Below are 14,797 nucleotides of genomic sequence, written 5' to 3'. Positions count from 1 at the left end.
CCAGATGAGTAGGATGTGCTCACCATACGACTAGGTGCTGAATATGTATTTTCTTTAAAACTAAAGGCTGTTATACATATGTAATATTGTCACCTTATATATGAAAAGCAGATGTTTAAAGAAACTTGGTTGAGCTAAATTACTAATAAAGTTGAAGAAGCCAGATTTAAAACTAAGGTTTTATGGACTCCAAAGTCCTGCTTTGTGCCAGGTTGCCACCAGGACATTTAATGTCAAAAACAATGAGTTAATTGATCTTTTATGATTAGTTTCCGCTTTCATGTGTTAATGTATATTGAGTTGTAATATTATTGTTCAAGAGATCAGTAACCTGGATTTTGTCCTAAGCAGAATATGTACCTACTGGTCCCCAAACAATGGTTGTTTCTAGGGCTCTTTATTTGGCCACTGTCTTCATTTATTCAAGTCCAGCTATTCTGAACAAGAGAAAAAATATATTAATAGGAACACATGTCACCATGTATTTTTCTACCCTTTCCTTCTCTCTCACCATCTAAGTTCTGCCTTTTTTCACTTAGTGTTTTCTCATTTCAATCTTATAAAAGGTCCCGGTACCAGGATTTTTTGATGTGCAATTAGTGAAAAATAGAAGCTCAGAAACAAAAATAATCGGTGTTTCACCAGTTTTTCAGGAATTTTATTTGGGTGCTCACTTCAGCACATCTACTAAAACTGGAACCCTACACATTAGCATGGCCCCTGTGCATGGAAAACACACAAATTTGAGAAATGCTCCCTATTAAAAAAGAAAAAAAGCATTTTATTTGGGAAATCAGTTAATGATCATGAAAGCTAATATCTAACCACCTTGGCTGAACTGATAAATTTCAGTTTACCATTTTTACAGATATGCAGGCAATTTTATAAACCTATCCTAATTGTAAAGATATTACTTAGGGTCAAGGTAAATTTATCAAAATAACATTTATAATAATTGTGTTTCTCAGGTTTTATTAGTCACCACTATCTGATTATAAGAAGGTTTTTTTCTAAACAATATTTGAAAAAAATCTGATTGAATTTCAATTATTTGAGATTGTCATCACTGTGTGATAGACTATGTTATACTAATGAGGTATCAATAGTCACATGGGTCATTTGTCATTTGCTTTAATCATAATAGATGGTGATTTCAAAGATTCGGAATATTTTCTTTATGATATGCAACACAGAATAAGTGACACTTTATGAAAAACTGTTATTTTCTCTATTGTTCTATTAAATAAAAATTAGACAACTGTAAAATAAACCCCACTAACACCTCACTATAACTAAAGTGTTCAGCTACCTGAGTTTTTCAATTTATCTCTGGTTATCAAATAAGCCAGCTTCACCATCCCACAAGGAATGGTGAATGTCTACATAGACATTATCTTTTTCCTGTTATTAAAGGTTACAGAGTTCTAGGCCACTCCAATGTTACTAAATATATATGGTATTCAAATATCTTTGGAGAAATATGTCAATCTAAGATTCATGATATCTTACATGCCTTTGGGTAATTTTTGACTAGCTGATAAAAATCATAGAAATTTTAAAAATTAGGTCTTAAATAATTAAGGCCATAAGTGTTCCAAAGATTTAATTCTAAATTGATACATGTTAGTGTAGTTTTGAAAACAAGGCTGGTACTTCCTGATCTTGGCAATTCTTACCTGTTGACTCATGGCCTTTCACATGTATTAGGCATAATAAACTGTAAGTCTCTAAACATGCCTACATCCAGATGTTAACTAGAGAACTGATTCTGACCTGCTCAGCTTCCTCCAGGTATGCTCTTCATTTCTCCATAGCCCAGCTCCCCATACACCTGAAAGATACTCTTTTACCATGTAAGGCAGTTTAACAGGTACCTATTTTGTAGAAATTCCTCATCATATTTCCTCAACTTTCAAATATAATTTTCAAAATTCAGGTGTAATTTCTCCTTCCTCTGTATTCTTATTGTTTCCTCGATGTTTATCATAGAATATTCACCATTTTACTGCATGCTTTATTCACATGCCTGCTTACGCCTTCTAGACTGTTAAACTTCTTGATGGTAGGTAGCATATTTGTGATTCCCAGTAACAGTGCTTAGCACATGTTTAGCACTCAACAAATGTTACTGAATAAGTTAATAACTTTTAAGGTCCACCTAGAGCAGGACTGAACTGGGTGAGATAGGGTTCCTCCAGGTCACAGCAGATCCCCAAACCCAAGTCTAGTAATATACAGAACCCTAAAGTTTGGAATGGAAATGACATTTTGCTCAAATACATTCCCATATAAGGAAAATATCAAGCAAGTGTTTTGTTATACTCTGAAATATTACAAAACTCCAGCTTGAGTGTAGACTGACCCAGTTTAACAATAACAACAAAATATTAATGGACTCCACCCACCCACCAAATAGGCCTAACCACTTTGTTCAAACATTTTTATGTAAATTCAACTGTAGAACTATGGATAGAATTGTTATGCCTATAACTCTTTCAATTAAAAACTAATTATATATTTATAATAAATACAAAAAAAATGGTATAGATGGAATCCTTGATGTCTGCTTCTGGATTTCTTGTTTTCCTATTTCCCTGTCCATAACTGCATAATACTCAAAGGAGCCTACAATCTCGTCTTGAAAGGCAAGTCTCAGGCTTGAAATTCTCAAATCTCAGAGGAGAACAAATGACACTTCCACTGTTTCTTGTCAAGCAAAGGCTGAGGGGCTAGCAACATAAGATACCTTTACAGAGAAACAGGTAGGAAAATCAGTGGGTCTCGAGGTACTCTGAGCCAAAATTGCTGATTTATTCCATCAGACAAAACTATAGATGCCAACATGCTATTTATATGCTTGTAAGGCTATATCTTCTGATATTTCCTGCTGGAATAAAGTAAGAACCCCCATAGTATTGAGAAGGGAATGCCTATCTTCTGCTCCTCCTAATGATACTTACACCAGAGATGTGCCTTTGGGGAAATGGTAAATCACCCAACTCACTAGCTATTCACTCAATGAAAGTTAAAACAAAATAAAATATAGAAGGAAAACAAAAAAATGACAAAAAAATAACTATATTCTGCTGCCTCTGACTTATAAAACTACACTATAAGAAAAAGTATTTAAAAAGCATAAGGAAGAAAAAGACATCATACCTTCAAAGGAGACAATAAAACTTTCAGATACTTTTACAACTTTGAAAGCTAATCCCACAAAATAATGGTATGAAATAAAATAATGACCAACATACATTTGTATGACCAGGGCTATACTTTGAATTGTGTCCCCCTAAAATTCATATTTTAAAACCTTAACACCCAGTGTAACTGTATTTGGAAATTGAGCCTATAAGAGGTAATTAACATTAAATGACATCATGAAGGTAGAGCCCTGATATGATAGGATTAGTGTTCTTACAAGAAGAAATATCAGAGTTTTCCCTTTCTCCCTCTCTCCCACCCTTTTTTTCCTCAAATATGCAAATATTTTTATTCAAGTATAGATGACATAATTGCACATTAGTTTCAGGTATACAATGTAAGGGTTCAATATTGTTTTATTAGCAAAATTATCATCACAATAAGGCCAGTTATAATCTGTCACCATACATAGTTATACTTTTTCTCATGATGAGAATTTACAGCGCTCCTTACTACTTTCTAACTATAGCTGCTATGCTATACATTACATCCCCATAACTTAATCATTTTATAACTTGAAACTTGTACCTTTTGACCCACTTCACCATTTCAACCACTTCCCACCTCTTGGCTCAGGCAAACACCTCTCTGTTTGTTCCCTACATCCATGAGGTTGGGATATTTTGTGGTTTTTGGTTTTGTTTTTCAAGATGCCACGTATAAGTGAGATCATATAGTATTTGCCTTTTTTTGTCTGACTTATTCACTTAGAATAATGCCCTCAAGGTCCATCAGTGTTATTGTAATTAGCAAGATCTCATACTTTTTATGGCTGAATAATATTCCCTTGTGTATATATAACATTTTCTTTATCCATTCTTCAGTCAGTACACATTTAGATGTTTCTACATCTTGGTTATTGTACATAATACTGCAGTGAACATGGGGGTGCATATGCCTATTTGAATTGGTGTTTCCCTTTTCTTCAGATAAATACCCAGAAGTGGCATTGCTGGATCATATGGTAGTACCATTTTTTTTTTGAGGAACCTCCATACTGCTTTTCAGAGTGGTTGCACCAATTTACATTCCTACCAACAATGCACAAGAGTTCCCTTTTCTCCATATCCCCAACAACACTTGTTATTTGTTATCTTTTTGGTAACAGCCATTCTAACGAGTGGGAGGGGATACCTTGTTGTGATTTTTAATTGTATTTCCCTAATGATCAGCGGTGAACATCTTTTCATGGATATGTTGGCCTTCATCTGTATGTCCTCTTTGGAAAATGTAAATTCAGATCCTCTGCCCATGTCTTTGATCAGATATTTTTTGTTTGCTACTATTGAGTTGTATGAATTCTTTACATATTTTGAATATTTACCCCTTATCAGATATGATTTACAAGTATTTGCTACCAGTTATGTTGCCTTTCATTTTCTTTATGGTTTCCTTTGCTGTGTAGAAGCTTTGTAGTGTCACATAGTCCCACTTTATTTTTATATTTGTTGCCTTTGCTTTTGGTGTCCTATCTAAAAAATAATTGTCAAGATTGATCTCAAGGAGCTTACTGTCTGTTTTCTTCAAGGAGTGTTATGGTTTCAGGTTTACATTCAAGTTCTTAATCTGAGTTAACTTTTTTGTATGGTTTACAATACTGATCCAGTTTCATTCTTTTGCTTGTCGCTGTTAAGTATTCCCAAATACCTCCAGCTTTGTTCTTCTTTCTCAAGATTACTTAAGTTACTGAGAATCTTTTGTGATTCCATACAAATTATAGAACTGTTTATTATATTTCTATGCAAAATGTCATTGGAATTTTTATAGGGATTGCACTGAATCCTCTTTAAGTACTGTGAACGTTTTAACAATATTAGTTATTTCAATTCATGAATGGAGTGTTTTTCCATTGTGTCTTATGCATTTTATTCCATCAATGTCTTAGAATTATCAATATACATATGTTTCATTTCCTTAGTTAAATTTATTACTAGGTATTCTTTTCTGATGGAATTGTAAATGGGATAATTTTCTTAATATATCTGACAACTTCTTATTAGAATATAGAAATGCAATGGATTTTTATATCCTGCAGTTTTATTAAATTCATTTATTCTAATAGGGTTTTAGTGGAGTCTTTAGGGTTTTCAATGTACAGTATCATGTCATCTGTAAAAAGTGACAGTTTTACCAATTTGGATGCCTTATATTTCTTTTTCTTAGCTAATTGCTCTAAGTAGGACTTCAAATACAATATTGAATAAAAGTGAGATGAATTGGAATCCTTTTCTTATTCCTGATTTTACAGGAAAAGTTTTCAACCTTTCACCATTGAGTATGATGTTAGCTATGGACTTGTCATATATGGCCTTTATTATGTTGAGGCACATTCCCTCTTTATCTACTTTGTCAAGAGTTATCATAAATGGATGCTGAATTTTGTCAGGTGCTTTTTTTTTACATCTATCAAGATGATCATATGATTTTTATCCTTAACTTTATTAACGTGATATATCATATTGATTTGAAGATGTTGTACCATCCTTGCATCCCTGGAATAAATCCTGTTTGCTCCTGGTGTATGGTCCTCTTAATGTATTGTTGAACTCAGTTTGCTGATATTTTGTTGTGGATTTTCACATCTGTGTTCATCACAGACAATGGCCTGTAATTTTCTTGTGAAGTCTTTGGTTATGCTACCAGTACAATGTTTGCCTTGTAAAAATGAGTTTGGATGTGCCCTCTCCTTTTCTATGTTTTGGAAGAATTGGAGAAGGATTGGTATTAATTTTTCTTAGATTTTTTTTTTTGGTAGAATTCACCAGTGAAGCCATCTGATCCTGAACTTTTGTTTGTTTGGGAGGTTTTCCATTACTGATTCAATCTCCTTATTAGTAGTCAGTCATTCAGATTTTCTATTTCTTCACAATTCAGTCTTGGGAGGGTCTTTTTTCTAGAAATTTATCCATTCCTTCTAGGTCTTGCAATTTGTTGACATATAATTTTGCATAGTAGTTTCTTACACTCTTTTGTATTTCTGTGGTCTTACTTATAACTTTTCCACTTTTGTTTCTGATTTTACTGGAGTGTTCTCATTTTTTCTTGGTAAATCCAGATAAAGGTTTGTCTGTTTTGTTTAACTTTTCAGAGAACCAGCTCTTGGTTTCATTGATCATTTCTGTTGTCTTTTAAGTCTCTGTTTCATTTATTTCTTCTCTGATCTTTGCTATTTCCTTCCTTATACTACCTTTGGGCTTCATTTGTTTTTTTTTTTTTTTTCATTTATTTTTGAAGTGTAAAGTTCAATTGTTATTTGGGATTTTTGTTTTTTGAAGTAGGAATTTACCACTATGAACCTCCCTCTTAGAATTGCGAGTGCTGCAACTTGTAAGTTTTGGCATGTTTTAGTTCCATTTTTGTTTGTCTCAAGGTATTCTTTTAAATTTCTTCTTCAACCCTTTGTTTGTTCAATATCATTTTGCTTAATCTCCATGATTTGAATTTTCCAGTTTTCCTCTAAAAATTGATTTCTAGCTTCATGCCTTATGGTCAGCAAAGATGCTTGATATGATTTCAGTATTCTTACATTTCTTAAGAATTGTGCCCTAACGTATGATCTATTCTAGGGAATGTTCCATGTGCACTTGAGAAGAATGGGTATTCTGTTGCTTTTAGATAGTATGTTCTGCATCTATCTGTTAAGTCCCTCTGGTCTAATATGTCATTTAAAGCCAGTGTTTTCATATTGATTTTCTGTCTGCATATTCTGTACATTGATGAAACTGGAGTATTAAAGCCCCTTATTATTATTGTATTGTTGTTTATTTCTTCCTTTAGGTCTGTTAATACTTGCTTTATGCATTTAGGTATTCCAAATTGGGTGCATTAATATTTATAAATGTTATCTTCTGATTCCTGATGTCTACTTCCTCTAAAAAAAAATGCATGCATAATAAATAACTTCCATTTGGCTGATTACCTATTAAAATTTTACATAATGACTTTTTTCCACATTGTACATCTAGAAGAGATTACAAAATGGTACATTACATAATCTAGAGTTCTATAGCTACTTTTAAACCTTCTAATATAACTAATGGAAATACTTAGAATACATGAGCATGTGTGTATGTAGGTATGCGTGTGTGTGTATATATATATATAAAACTACGTATCAATACACACACACACACATATATATACATATATACATATATATACATATGTATATATATGACTGCACTTAAGCTAAAAAATGTTTAAAGCAATCTTTTGGAAGGGTAAAACTTATATGTATATAACAATGTTTTAAATTTTTTATTGAATAATATGGCATTTGAAATAAGCAACTTATATTAATACGCAATCAAATTTATTGAGCTATGCTCTCATTTGAAAATTAAAATGTAAATTTAAACTATAATTTGAGTGGACCTGGCTGGAGAACATACTGTTTTTTATATCTAGTTAATTGAGGCAACTATTTAACTCACATTATCCTGATAAATATTTTCCTTAATCAGTTAGTGCATTGAAACAACTTGTAAATTAAAAAATGTACATTAAGGGTTATACAGTTAATGAATATTTTTGTTTTGTGGAACACATGGATTCCTATGTTGTGTTCAGTTTAGAGAGAACCTCTCAGCATTATCATTTCTTGTTATTACACATATAGTGAAAAATTCATAAATTGGAAAGTCAAGATCATTTACTAGCTATTGGATTTATATTTGATTAACACTGTTATTTCATCATTGTCTTCTCTTTGATAACACTAACAAACACTTTTTAAAGTATAATTTTGCTTACTATGGGGGAGGAGTTGGGGCAGGTGGTGAAATATGTAAAGGGGATAAAAAGTGCAAAATCTCAATCATAATATAAATGTCAAGGGGGTGAAAGTACAGCACAGAAAAAATAGTTCTGTAACATCTCTATATGTTGACATAGTAAATACTAGTTGGGGTGAGCATTTAATAATGTAAATAACTGTCAAATCACTTTGTAGTATACTTGAAACCAATATAATATTGCATATCAGCTATATTGCAATTAAAAAAAAATAAAGTATAATTTGATTTTCCATACAGTTTAAACTTTTGAAAGTGTTTTTCTCCTATATGAAGTATTATATTATGCAGCACTGATACTAACGTACTGGTGCTGGGGTTCTTGTTCATGGAGTCGAAGAATGGACCTCACAAACACTCAAGGTAGGAGAGCAAGGGAGAGGCTTTTATTTGAGAGTAAGTGAGAGGACAAGGGGGCCCGTAGTTGTGCAGTGTCTAGGGTATTTATAGGCGGTTGAGGATTTTTAGGAATGTGATGATAAAGGTCTAGGGGTGTGGACTTTGTTAAGTGGTCTTAGAATGTTCATCCTTGATGAGATATTAAGTTTCTTTTAACACAATAAAAACATGAGCTATGCTGAGATAATTTCCTTTATCTGGAGAATATTCAAACATTCCAGGCCAAGTTACCCTGGCTTTTTCAGCTTTAACTAATAATTAATGGGACCCTGACTTTTCTTAATGTTTAACATAGAGTTTTGGTAGGGGGGTTCTTTGCATATTGTTTCATTGCTCTGACAGTAATTAACTTGTCTTGCTTTTCCGGAGGCTTTCACTCTACTCTGTCTAAGCCCACAGTACCTGTCTCAGTACTAATACTCTTGGCCATATCGGAAGGATTATTGACATGAGTCCCAGACATGTGGGGTTAACTGAAAATTATAAAATATAATCCCTTTAATCTATGGGTGTAAAAATGAGAAGATTGGCTCTCAGTAAACAAGTAATTTTCATATATTCCTCCATCTAAAGTTTCCAAAGTCTATTGCTAGGAAAAAAGAAAAAGATGAAGTATTACCTGCAAAAATATTGAAGTCTATATTGGAACAAAAAATGAGAATCTGCAAAATAGTCTGCATTAAAGCTATATAAGAACAACTTAATTTATTGTAATCTCTTTCATTCCTCAAGGCATTATAAATCATAATGTCAGTGAACCAGAAGACCTCATTATTCTCTCAATGTAAATAATAATGAGTTCTGGAGGAGTAGGCAAAAGGATATTTGTAAGACTATTTAAGTACTTTGACTTATTGTGGTGAGCTCATAAAAGCACAGAGGACAATTGAAGGTAAACAGCATGAAACAGATATAGTAATTTAACACAGTTATTCTATCAATGCTTAAAGGATATACACTGTATGTGTGTTAAAATAAACACTGCATCAGGAAAAGGAGTTGTCAAGATGAGTAAGTCCTAGAGATATGTTGAATATCAGCATAGCATCTGTGGGTAAAATTGCAGTATTTCTAGATTCTCTCACCTGACTTTAGCGCATCTGCATATCAATAGGTGTTTCCAAGGGATGGAGAGTTGAGTACATCTGAATATCAATAGGTAATCACAGGGCATGTGAGGGTTTATCTGGACCAGAGAGGTTGGGAATCTTAGCTTTAAGTTGGAATCTTTCCTGTTCTTATTACTTATATCTGGGCTTTTTTGGAAAATTAATTATGATGCTTGTCTCCTGCCCTGGTTTTAAAATTACTTGATTAGGGGCTGAAAGAGGAGGAAAAAACAGCATATAGCTGAAGTTAAAGAATAAGCTGGGTCTTTTAGCAGGCTAAAGTAAATCTTACAATGGCATGATTTAATTGACACAATGAAGACATGGGCTATGTGCTTGGATACTTTTATTTATCTGGGGAAATACCCAGACATTCCAAGTTGCTGCTCCTGGCCTTTGGAGCTTCAACTGAGTAGCTCATTAACTGCTCTCTAGTTTTATCTGGTTAACTCTTGAGTTCCTTTTAGTGGGCTTTACTGATCTTATTCTCTCTCCACCCTGCTAATATCTATTTTTCTGCTAACATGTTTATGGCATAAGTTGGTGGTGATATGGATTTGTAAATCAATCATTCTTCAATATAGCGATTTAGAAAGAAAGGAAGGAAAAAAGAGATACTTTTTCTGAGTTGTCAAACTACTTAAGTCCATGTCAGCTGGTATATTGGATGGTCTGAGAAATTAGACCTAGATATAGTAATGAATTTTCTTACCAGATATATTTAGTATATGTATGAGAAGATGGTTAATTTAAATATTTTTTCAAATAGAGGTAATAACTTTTTTTCCTTCTTTATACAATTTCTATCCAAGATCAATATAGTAATGTAGTTTTGCATAAAATTAGGGGATTTTTCATTTCATTTCACATATTTGTGCATATTAAAGAATTATAAATTACATACAAATTTTATACCTGGATTTTTTATAGTTATTGCATTTTAATCATTATTATTGAAATGTAGTTTATATACAATGTTATATTGGTTTCAGATGAACAACCTGGTGATTCATCAATTATATATTAAATTAGCACCATAAGTATAGTTACTATCTGTCACCATACAAAGATATTACAATGTTATAAGCTGTATTCCCTATGCTATACTTCCATCCCTGTGACTATTTTATAATATAAAGTTTGTACCTCTTTATCCCCTTCTATTTCACCTGCCCTCTTCCCACATGGTAAACAACCATCTCAGATTCTGTGTTTGAGTCTATTTCTATTTCCTTTATCAGATTCCACATATAAGTGAAAATTACTGATTTATTTCACCTAGCATAATACACTCTAAGTCCATCCATGTTGCTGCAAATGGCAAGATTTCTTTCTTTCTTATGGCTGGATAATATTCAGTTGTATATATGTACTACATCTTCTTTATCCACTCACCTATTTTATTGGTGGACATTTCAATTGCTCCATATCTTGACTATTGCAAATAATGGTGTAAAAAACATAGGTACATATATATCTTTTGAAATTAATGATTTTGTTTTTTTTAGGTAGCTTCCCAGAGGTGGAATTGCTGGGTCATAAGGTATTTCTATTCTTATTTTTATGAAAAACCTCTGTATTCTTTTCCATAATGGCTGTACCAATTTGCAATTCCAAATTGCAGTGTGCAAGGGTTCCCTTTCTGCCACATCCTCATAAACACTTGTTATTTCTTGTCTTTCTGTTACTAGCAAGTCTGGCTGGTATTGTTACAGAAAACAGGAAAACCTGAACTGGATCGTTGATGGAAAAACCAAGCAGCACTCAAAGGTCTTGGAAGGCGGAGGTTTATTTTATGCTAGTGGGCTCAGAGGAGAATGATCTCCAAAGGTCTGAGCCCCGAGTACACCAGGGTCAAGCCTTTTATACATTTACTACAAAGCTAAGGGTGGGAGTAAGCACCCAGTAACTGTTGCAGTAGGAGCTATTAGGTCACTATAGGTGTATTCAGGATGCTAGTTATATTGTAATCCCTTTCTGTAATGGTTACCGGATACCATTATAAACTAATGGGCTTCCATGATTAATGATTAACAAGCTGTTCCATACCACTGAGTCCCTGTGGAGGGGGAAATACATTGTTACGTTGTTTCAATCTCAAGCACCCAAGCACCTTGTGATTCCTTTATATTCTGGAAGCCTTAACAGAAACTTTGTTTCCTTGACTTTCTTAGCTTTCCTGGCTTCCTATCAAGGCAGGAGAAGGGGAGGGATTTGAGAACTTTCTGTATATTTCCTCATCAGTGTGAGGTGATATCTCCTTATGGTTTTGATAGCATTTCCCTAATGATTAGTGATGTTGAAAAGCTTTTAATGTGTCTGCTGGACATCTTTGTATTCTTTGGAAAAATTTGGACGTTTTGGAAAGATGTTCTTTGCTATTTTTTAATCAGGTTATTTGTTTTTTTGTGTTTTGGTGTTGAGTTGTATGAGTTCCTTATATATTTTGGATATTAGCCCTTTATCAGTTATATCATTTGCAAATATATTCTTTCACACAGTAGATTGCTTTTTTGTTTTGGTTTCCTTTCTCATGGTTTTCTTTGCTGTGCAGAATTTTTTAGTTTGATGTAGTCCCACTTGTTTAATTTTGATTTTGTTTCCCTTGCCTGGGGACACATGCCCAAAAAAATATATCTAATGATGATACGTTTAAGAGATTATTGCCTATGCTTTCTTCTAGTAGTTTTATGTTTTCAGGCATTATGTTTATTTTTGTGTATGGTGTTCCAGTAATCCAGTTTTATTCTCTTGCACGTATCTGTCCAGTTTTCCCAAAACCATTTATTGAAGAGATTGTGTTTTCCCCACTGTATATTCTTGCCTCTTTTGTCATATATTAATTGAGTATATAGGCATGAGTTTGTTTTGGGGCTTTCTATTCTGTTCCACTGGTCTATGTGTCTGTTCTTATACTAGTACCATATTTTGATTACTGTAGCTTTGTAGTACAGTTTAAAATGACGGCTTGTGATACCCCCAGGTATGTTCTGCTTTCTCAAGACTGCTTTGGCTATCTGGGGGTTTCGTGGTTCCATAGAAATTTTAGGAAATTTGTTCTAGTTCATTTAAAAATGCCATTGGTATTTTAATAGGGATTCCACTGAATCTGCAGATTGTTTTAGGAAGAATGGTTATTTTAACAGTATTAATTCTTCCTATCCATGATATGGTATAGCTTTCCATCTATCTGTGTCATCTTCAATTTCTTTCATCAATGCTTTATAGGTTTCAGAGTACAGGTCTTTCACTTCCTTGGTTATATTTACTTCTAGATATTTTATTCTTTTTGATGCAATTATAAGTGGAATTTTTTTCTTAATTTTTGTTTCTGCTAGTTACTTATTTGTACATAGAAATGCAACTCTGCTTTTGTATCCTGCACTTTACTGAATTCATTTATTAATTCTAATAGTGTTTTGGTGTAGTCTTTAGGGTTTTCTATATATGGTATCATGTCATCTGAAAATAGTGACAATTTGATTTCTTCCTAGCAAATTTGTTTGCCTTGTATTTCTTTTTCTTCTCTAACTGCTGTGTCTAGGACTTCCAGTACTGTGTTGAATAAATGTGGTGAGAGTGGATATCCTCGTCTGTTTCCTGATATTAGATGAAGAACTTTCACTTTTTCACCATTGAATATGATGTTACCCATGAGTTTGTTCTTTATTATGTTGAGATATGTGGCCTCTATACCCACTTCATTGAGATTTTTATCAGGAATGAATGTTGACCTTTGTCACATGCTTTTTCAGCATTAATGATCTGTAATGATCATATGATTTCATCTTTCCTTTTTTAAAATTGTTTTGGATCACATTGATTGATTTGTGGATATTGAGACATCCTCGCACCCCTGGAATAAATCCTACTTGATTGTGGTAAATAGTTTAATATATTTATTGAATTCAGTTTTACAGTATTTTGTTGAGGATTTTTGCATCTATGCTCATCAGGATATTGGTCTATAATTGCCTGTTTTTTGTATCAAGGTGATGGCCTTATAGAATTAATTTGGAAGCTTTCTTTCCTCTTCAATGTTTTGAATAGTTTGTGTAGGACATATTAACTCTTCTTTAAATGATTGACAGAATTCACCTGTGAAGGTATCTGGTACTGGAATTTTGATTGTTGTGGGGGTTTTTTGTTGTTGGTTACTTTTTTTTTGATATCATTAATCTACAATTACATGAAGAACATTACGTTTACTAGGCTCCCCCCTTCACCAATCCCCCACATACCACTTTACAGTCACTGTCCATCAGCGTAGTAAGATGCTGTAGAATCACTACTTGTCTTCTCTGTGTTGCACAGCCCACACAGCACACCCCCACATAACATTACATGCTAATCGTAATGCCCCCTATCTTCTTCCCACCCTTATCCCTCCCTTCCCACCCATCATCCCCAGTACCTTTCTCTTTGGTAACTGTTAGTCCATTCGTAGGTTCTGTGATTCTGCTGCTGTTTTGTTCCTTCAGTTTTTCTTTGCACTTCTTATACTCCACATATGAGTGAAATCATTTGGTACTTGTCTTTCTCCACCTGACTTATTTCACTGAGCATAATACCCTCTGGCTGCATCCATGTTGTTGCAAATGGTAGGATTTGTATTCTTCTTATGGCTGAAGAATATGCCATTGTGTATATGTACCACATCTTTATCCATTCATCTACTGATAGACACTTAGGTTGCTTCCATTTCTTGGCTATTGTAAATAGTGCTGTGATAAACATAAGGGTGCATCTGTCTTTTTCAAACTGGGCTGCTGCATCCTTAGGGTAAATTCCTAGAAGTGTAATTCCTGGGTCAAATGGTAAGTTTATTTTGAGGATTTTGAGGAACCTCCATACTGCTTTCTACAATGGTTGAACTAATTTACATTCCCACCAACAGTGTAGGAGGGTTCCCCTTTCTCCACAACCTCGCCAATATTTGTAGTTGTTTGTCTTTTGGATGGTGGTGATCGTTATTGGTGTGAGGTGATATCTCATTGTGGTTTTAATTTGCATTTCTCGGATGACAAGCGATGTGGCGCATCTTTCCATTTTTCTCTTGGCCATCTGAATTTCTTCTTTAGAGAACTGTCTATTCAGCTCCTCTGCCCATTTTTTAATTGGATTATGTGTTTTTTGTTTGTTGAGGTGTGTGAGCCCTTTATATATTTTGGATGTCAACACTTTACTGGATCTGTCATTTATGAATATATTCTCCCATACTGTAGGATACCTTTTTGTTCTATTGATGGTGTCCTTTGCTGTACAGAAGCTTTTCAGCTTGAAAGAGTCCCA

General features: G+C 33.6%; 1 pseudogene; it reads left to right on the top strand.

Annotated features, from left to right (window-relative positions):
- The first annotated feature begins 666 nt into the window (after nt 1-666).
- Nucleotides 667-765, top strand: LOC118971242 (U6 spliceosomal RNA; annotated as a pseudogene).
- Nucleotides 766-14,797: the final 14,032 nt, after the last annotated feature.

Source organism: Manis javanica, chromosome 1, assembly GCF_040802235.1.
Source record: "Manis javanica isolate MJ-LG chromosome 1, MJ_LKY, whole genome shotgun sequence".
Taxonomy (NCBI): Eukaryota; Metazoa; Chordata; class Mammalia; order Pholidota; family Manidae; genus Manis; species Manis javanica.
Note: the sequence above shows the minus strand (reverse complement) of the source record. Positions and strands in the feature narration are given on the sequence as shown.